Genomic DNA, 8,173 nt, shown 5'->3' on the forward strand with positions numbered 1-8,173 from the left:
ATGAAAAGAAATAAAACATAAGAGGGATGAAATATTAATTCAGAATTAATGTCAATTTGAGATATTATATGAAGTATCGTGAAAGGAAGAGGAAATGTTAACATTCACCATATCATAGATTTACGAATTAGAATGTTTTTAGAATTAACTAAGCCATCAACGGTCATTTATGTAATGATTATGTTCACGTTCACACGATTGAATAACTAACCAGTGAACATAAAAAAGCGCTTAATTTCATGAATATTCCTTTTCTTCTGTATGCACAGCGCGAACCATAGTGATACCCACAGTTTTCCATAATGTCTCGCGGTCATCCCTTTTCTTATGTTTTCCTCAGGCACCATTCTTCGTCCCTGCTCCACCTTTACCCATCATGCACTATACTCAATAATAAAGACTTAATCTAACATTTTGGCGTATATTTACCCTCGGCTCTAGATCGAAAGACGACATTGGAGGACCGAAAATTATTTACGTGGGCACTATCTGAGCGTGACAGTTCTCTTCAAGGCATACATTTCAAGGTTCCTGTACATAATAACGTGGGAACAATAACGTGCACCAGAGACTCGTCTCTCTACATGGATCACTTATTTCTTGCCGACAAATGAAAGAGAAGAGCAATTTATTTTTCCTGGAGTTTTCAAATTAGTGGATTTTAAATGAGGAACAATCCTAAATATGTATTCATTTATGGTGTTATTAATTATTCCTTCTGCAAATAGGGTCGAAAGAATTCAACGAAAAATGGTGCACGCCTTCTTTGAGCGCGTAACTTCGCAAGGTGCCACGCGTGTGACGTCATTCCACACTGGGCCGCAATCGGCGCCCCTCCCGGGAGGCGTTTGTTTCCGCGTACCCCCTCGAATCCAATAATTCTGGTTTTATGCTGGGATTCGAAGCTCTGCGACCATTTTAAAACACACATCAAGAAAAGTGCGGACGTCCCTGATGGCTTTGTCAACAACTCTTTCCTTAATCACCCCTATGAACTCCCTCAGAAGTTTCGCTTGCGAGTGAGTGGCCTTGTGCGCTCTCTCTCTCTCTCTCTCTGCGGGAGGTGACGTAACCGATTGCTGCGATTTGCGGTGCCAGCCAATCAGAGCGCAGGAAATGTCCTCAAAGAAGCTCTTTATGCTTCCCTTTCGCACCTCTCCGGCGCCTGAGAAGCGGCGTGCATGAGCACATGGGGTCCAGGGGCCCTGGCTCTAAATGCATGCAAGGAATATCCCTCCTGCTTCTAAGCAACGGCCAAACCAAAGGTCTTTCGTTCGAGACCCGAGGATACGGATGTTATTACACGTCGTCATGGCGTCCGCTGTACAACAATATTTTTAATGTTATTACTAATATCATAGCTTTTGACGCTGAACATTTTTTTCTGATTAGCTTTTCAGAAACGTTCCTAAGAAACTTTTCGAAAAGATGGAAACTTCAACTTTTAAAATCGGCATCACTGCCATTCATCTTCTCTCGTTTGGAATGGATCTTTCGCGCTGCTCGAAATGCATAGTATAAAATTACTTCTGTGTCGCTCGGGCCGTTTCTATGGTGCGACACAAAGGGTATCGGAGAAGGTCAGAATAACTACACCGAGTCTCACCCTAACAATCATATATTATAAAACATCAGGAGTATTACACTATTTACATAGGTGTACGCAAATTATGGATGGCTAGACTCTCAGTAACCCAGCGCGAGTGCGGAAAAATGGCAGAACATTACCTGGGAAAGGGTGAAGGCAGGTTAGACGCGGTCACGAGACTCGTAACCCAGGCAGAGCCCTCGTCCAAAGGTAAGGTCCAACGAGGAGTGCGGGAGCGGCGAACGCTGTCACAGAAATTAACACGGGCGAGGCCCTCGTCCGTCGGCAAGGAAGGGAGATTGGCATGGTGGACGCGGTCACGAAGCACGTAACCTCGGCGGAGCCCTCGTCCGAAGTTGAGTCAGCAATAGGATACGCTGTCGCGACAAGCGCAACACAGCCGAAGCATCGTGTCCTACCGGTCACTGCCAGATAACCAACTGACCGCTTTTATATTTAGGAGTGGACGACGACTTTTCGCCCCGCGACCTGGGCTTTTATAGCCAATTTAGGAGCCGGAGGAGGAATACTCTTGAAACATTGTCTTTGGTCACGTGGGAGATTCGGAGGAGCCAGGGAAGGAATATCATGCTGCATACGTGCAACATTGAGTCTTTGATCGCTTGGGGTATTCGGAGGAGCCAGGAAAGGAGTACCATGTCGCATACTTGCGACATCTGGTTGCGAAAATTTCTTTCAGTGAATTCGCTTCATTGCCTTGCATTCGCCTAATTACCGTTTATTGAATTGACACTAATTGATCCGAGAGGAGTAATGCAAACAACCAATAAGGACGGATTTAATATTAACGCATCTTTGTGCGAATTAATTACCTCGCTATCGCAACTACATTATCCCATTAAAATTTGATTTAAGTATTAAGCATATGCCGAGGAAAATGGACATTGAGTAGAGAAAAATGATACATTATGAAACATAAATGAAAATGCTGAGTAATTGCTGAGGCATGCGCGATACTTATTTATTATTGAGGCAGAGTATACTTATCAGTATTATACTTCCAGTACACTGAGACTACATTGAACAATACACAATTTTCACTGAGGTAAGACATTTATTTCTATTCCATTCGAAGAAATTTTCAAATTAACCTCGTAAAGAATCATTGAGATCTCCCAGCTGATTCCACGGAAGAATTTGGGAAGAGTGAAGTTAGTGCCTTCTGCATGACGATCCAAGTTGATGAAAGTTTGACAAAAGAAAAACGTATTCTTTCAATCCAAGTCATTGGTTGAAATCGCTGAACTGAAAGTTTCCAGCAAATTGAAATACAGCGGTCTCAGATTATTGATGTTTACTGAATACTTTTATTATCATATTCGTCGGTTTCCCTTTTTAAATCATCACTCATCATCACCTCGCATTTCATAATTACCATTTTTATATCAGAGATAATTTGTGGCAGGTAATGCAGTCTGATATGAAAGTGTGAATCAAGAAATCTTTACTATTGGCCGTTTATATATCCATTTTCCTCTGCGAGCATCACTAATGTCAAAAGTCGCTAAATAAATAACATTTAAATATGGAATTTCATTAAAAAGTAAAATCAACATGAGACAAACGTAAAGTATAGCAATATTCTTCCAAATTGAAACTCAAAAGCCCTCTAATAAAGTGTTAGTCACCATAGTATATCAGCCGCAAAACTCCCTGAATTCTCTTCGATTCTCATGTTTACATTGCGTTTTGTTCGACGATTTTTCTATGACGACAAATGGCTACTTCAACGCAATGCATTTGCCGATGCTATTTTAGCGGTGCCAGTAAGTCACGGGCTCGGTAGCCCAACACTCTAATAGCATCCAGGAATGGTGCCTTTTAAGGATTAACTTCTGATGTCATTTCGCGTAGCCGTTCCCCATCCTTGAACAAATAGACTCGGGTGAATTCCCCGTCAGGGAATTACCCCCCTGCTTTGCCTTCGCCGGCGACTCATTCTAGCGTTGCTTCGAATCATAGCCGAGCTTGCTCTACTTTAAGCTGAGACCTTCAGTGACATGAATGGACCAATGGTGTCTCCTGTGTCTGCGAAGTTATTCATGGTCAAGAAGTGTTGTGGGAAAAGAACACGATTGAAATATTCCGCAAAGTAACCTTTGAATTCAGAGTGTGGTAGAATGAAAGAAGCAATGGAGGGGCTCCGGTGGCCCGAAGAAAACCACTCGAAAAGAATGTCCGAAAAAATTAACACCAAAAGCAGCGGATCATTGAAGATATTAGAATGGAAAGGAAAAGTTGAAACCTAAACTCAGCTTTGGGTTCGTGTTGATTATGACGATATTTGTCATTTTCCTCAAATTTAGGCTTCATCAAACTCCTTATGATGAACAATAAATTACGATTTGACGGGAACCAAAATTGATATTATGTCTGTTGAGATTTCAACTCTTGTTTATGAGCTAGTAATGGAGGGGTACAAAACTGAAAAATTTCAGCCACTAAGTAGTGTCTCAACAGCTTATATTTTACAATACACGGCAGCAGGGAATACAGAGGTCAGGGAATAAGATATCCTTGACATAATTATTATTAGGTAATCTACCGGTTAAGGTAGGTTTTTGGATGGACATAATTACTAATTAAATAATTTGTGACTCCTAGCAAAACACAACATCCTACTTTAAATCAGGTCCCTCTTCATATCTGAGTACTTGCTTCCTCCCTTCATCCCGTCCAAATCCCTATCCTGTTCCTTCCCTTTCCCCGTTTGCCTAACATTCTCCCCTCAATTACAGTCTTCAACATCCCGCTGCCGGTCAATACCCCCTTCAGCCACTTTTCCTGCCTCCATAGGATTTCTCCCAACAAACCCCTCTCTTCGCCCACCATACCAAGTACTTCCTCGTTTGTTTTCTTCTCTGTCCATTTCACCTTCTCCATTCTTCTCCACACCCACATTGCAAAAGCCTCCGGTCTACGTCTATCCACCTGCTTCAATGACCACGTTTCCGCGCCGTGCATAGCTACGCTCCATATCAAAGTTTTTACAAGTCTTATCTTAACATCCTTACTCAACGTCCCTGTCAACAACTACCTCTTCCTTGTCAAAGCCTCTTTGCCTCGCGCAATTCTTCTCCTTACGTCCTTACTACTTTGACCCTGTTGGTCCAAAACACTACCGAGATACGTAAACTGTTCCACCTGCTCTAGTTTTTGCCCTCCTATTTTAATGTTGAGCTTAGCCTTTTTCTTTCTAGAAAATCGAATAACCTTTGTTTTATTAATATTGATTTTCATCCCATACCTGTCACACTGAATTTCCAATTCACTAAGCAATGCTTGCAGCCCCTTGGCTGACTGACAAACTAAAGCTTGATCATCAGCAAACCTAACTGATTTTACAAATTCCCCGCCCACTTTCATTCCTACCTCCAGTTCTTCCAATGCCTCTTTGATCATTTTCTCTGCATACAGGTCGAACAGCAACGGTGATAATGGGCAACCCTGCCTTACACCTCTTCCTAACACTGCCCATCCGGACTCCCCGTTCCCCACTCGCACATGAGCAGTCTGAGACATGTACAGGTTGCGGATTAGCCTCCTTTCCATCCAATCTATTCCTATTTTCTGCAATATACTCATTAGTTTTTCCAATTCACTCTATCAAACGCTTTTTCGAAGTCTACGAAACAGGCAAATACCTCCTGGTTGTGTTCTATATTCCTCTCGATTAATAATCTCATTACTGCAATGGCATCACGCGTACCTCCCCCTTCCTGAACCCAAACTAGTCATCCCCTAAGTAATCATTTGCCCTACTCTCTATCGATTTGTTTATGATCCTGAGAACAACTTTAGCTGTGTGGGATATCAAACTTATTGTCCTGTAGTCCTCACATGATGTAGCCTTTACCTTTTTCGGAATAAGAACTAAAACTGATCTCACAGAGTCTTCCGGCCAGATTCCTTCCTCTTAAATACTACGGATCAGCCCATACAGCCTCATACTCCCACATTTTCCTAAGCACTTTAAAAGTTCCGCGGGAATTTTATCCCCCCCCCCCCCCACGGCCTTATTTAGTTTCATCTGCCTTAATGGTTGCTTGCTGTTCTCCTTTTATCTCTACCATTAGTATTCTATCCGTTACCTGCTCTATGTTGACTACGCTTCTTCCTACCTCTTCATTTAATACTATGGCAACCCCTCGTTGGCTCTCGTCCCCACCGCTGTATATTATTGTATAATTATCACTCCAGTAAATCCCGCTATCCTTCCAACTCACCTCACATAGACCTAAAATATCTATATTTCCCCTTTCCATCTCTCGCTTAACATTCTCCAATTTCCCTGTGCTTATCAACGTCCTAACATTCCACGTTCCTATTCTAACTGATGTGGTCTTTTTCTTCTGCGTCTTCTGTCCTGCTGCTGCTGGTTTTCCCTTTCAAGGGTTTAGTGGGATGACGACCGCGGAAGCCTTGCCTCCCCTGCTGCCGGGCACGACACACAGCCGAGTGGGCCGAGCCCCGTAGTTGCCAGGACTCAAAATCTCTGTAGTCCATCATGTTAATCTTGAGAATGATAATTGAGGTGGTTTCCCGTTGCCTTCCTCAATAGTGTTTTTAACGTGACACCATTACTTACTGGCCGCCCCACTGGGGTCAGACGCCATTGCAGCCGTCTCACTGAGGAACAGACGCTGCGTGGACTACCTTTCGTCTGGTTCCTAACCTTCGACCTATCTGGCATGGGTGACCCGGAGCGGAGAGTGAACAGGAGCAGTTATTATTACTCCCGCCAGCACAGCTCTAAGGGTCATTGGAACGCACAAGCCCTTCCAACATGTCAAGGTTGTAGTCCGGGTAGGGCTTCACATGATATAAACTATATAGTATAACTCAAATTAGATAAATTAAGACTTTGGCAATAATCTCTTAGAGATGAACCAAGGCTTGCTGAACTTTCTCTGATTCCATCTTTTGACTAAAAAAGATTTTGGAAGGTTATAACAATTTTCATTTGACGGATTGTACAGTGGTTCGTAGAATTTAGCATTATGCGCTTGTATTTGCAAATCAAATTTGTAATGGACATTTTTTAAAGAACCGTTTTTCACTAACTCTGTGGGTCATTTCTTAATTCGCTCAGCCAAAGTAAAAACCAAAGCTATCCGCGTCAGTTATCTTTTTTTTCCTTGCCGTAATGAATCGAATCTCAAGAAATATCAAGTCCAAATATTTGAACCTTTTGTTGGAATTTCATGGCATAATGTTTTGGAGTTGTCTACCCATCAGTCGGAAATGTTTAATTGTCTTTCGGCTCATCGTGCATCAAAAGAGGGTTTTTCAATGCCAATAGGATTTGTATGCAATCACAGAATACTCTGTAAACCGTGGTCATGAACTTGAATTCACTTCTCGTGCCGGAAAATATTTGAGGTGCCCATGCGGGCGCCCTCTGGTGTGCGTGAGTTAGTACGGTCAATATCGTGGATCACGATCTCTTGTGCACCCCTCTGATTCATTAATTCAGTCATAAAATAAAGTATTTTGTTCTCCTATCTTTTGATTAAATTAAAGTGAATGACAAAAACCTTTACTAGTGAGAATATTACGAGAAAAACAAATGTGCACTTTTCCACAGATTTATTTGTGACGTACAACGCGTTTCAGTTCACCGCACCATCTTCAGGTACAAGACCTTTTACTTGAAGATAGTGCGATGAACTGAAACGCGTAGTGCGTTACAAATATATTTGTGGAAAAGTGTACATTTTTATCTCATTTTGAGGAACTTCCACTACATCTCGCCTGAATCTGTTGAATATAAGTGAGAGTATATTGTAATTTTGATAATTTTCCTCTGATAAATGCAACATAGTAAGTGGTATTTGACCCATTTGCATCCACGCAGGATTAGGAAAAAAATAAATTTTACTTATTTATTTGAAAATAGAACCACATGCAGTAGTAATTTGCCGATTTAAAGTGGAGAATGTAACAACATACGAATAAAGATGCATGCACACAAAATCAACAAATACTGTAAAGCAAAACAACATGAATAAAAAAAAGATGGCATTATGTTATCTAATAATGGAGATATGGGAAAGGGCTGTGTGAGTGAATGTGCTGGAGGAAAGTAAGAAATGATCAATGGAATATCCCAGGGAGTGAGTCCGCAAGAGAAGAGGGGTGGGAGAAAAGAGAGCGAGATTATAACGTGGGCATGAGGAGTGTGTGGGTGCATGCAAGTGGGTCGCGGAGGCACTCCGAAGTTGACGAGGGGGAGCAGTTCGGGGCAGTCAGTGTTGAGGCTGATAGTTTGTGGAAAGGCCATAGGCGGAAAGTGAAGCAAAAAATGTAGGTCCATTCTAATGACCCTCTTCCATGGTCAGTGCATGGCGCCAGATTTAAACGAAAATACTACCCCAGTTTATCTTATCTCCTTCCACGTGAACTAACAACATTAGACAAGCCATATGCAGTCATTTTTCAAACCTGAATTTCCAAACAAGTTAGCTCTCTGAATTATTCTCAATACCTTCGCTTTCATAATTTATAGCACATTGCTTGAATATTTCTTTAAAAATAATTTAAACAATTGTATAATGAAGTTTA

This window comes from Hetaerina americana, unplaced genomic scaffold (genome assembly GCF_022747635.1).
Source record: "Hetaerina americana unplaced genomic scaffold, ioHetAmer1.1.p SCAF_47, whole genome shotgun sequence".
NCBI classification, from domain to species: domain Eukaryota; kingdom Metazoa; phylum Arthropoda; class Insecta; order Odonata; family Calopterygidae; genus Hetaerina; species Hetaerina americana.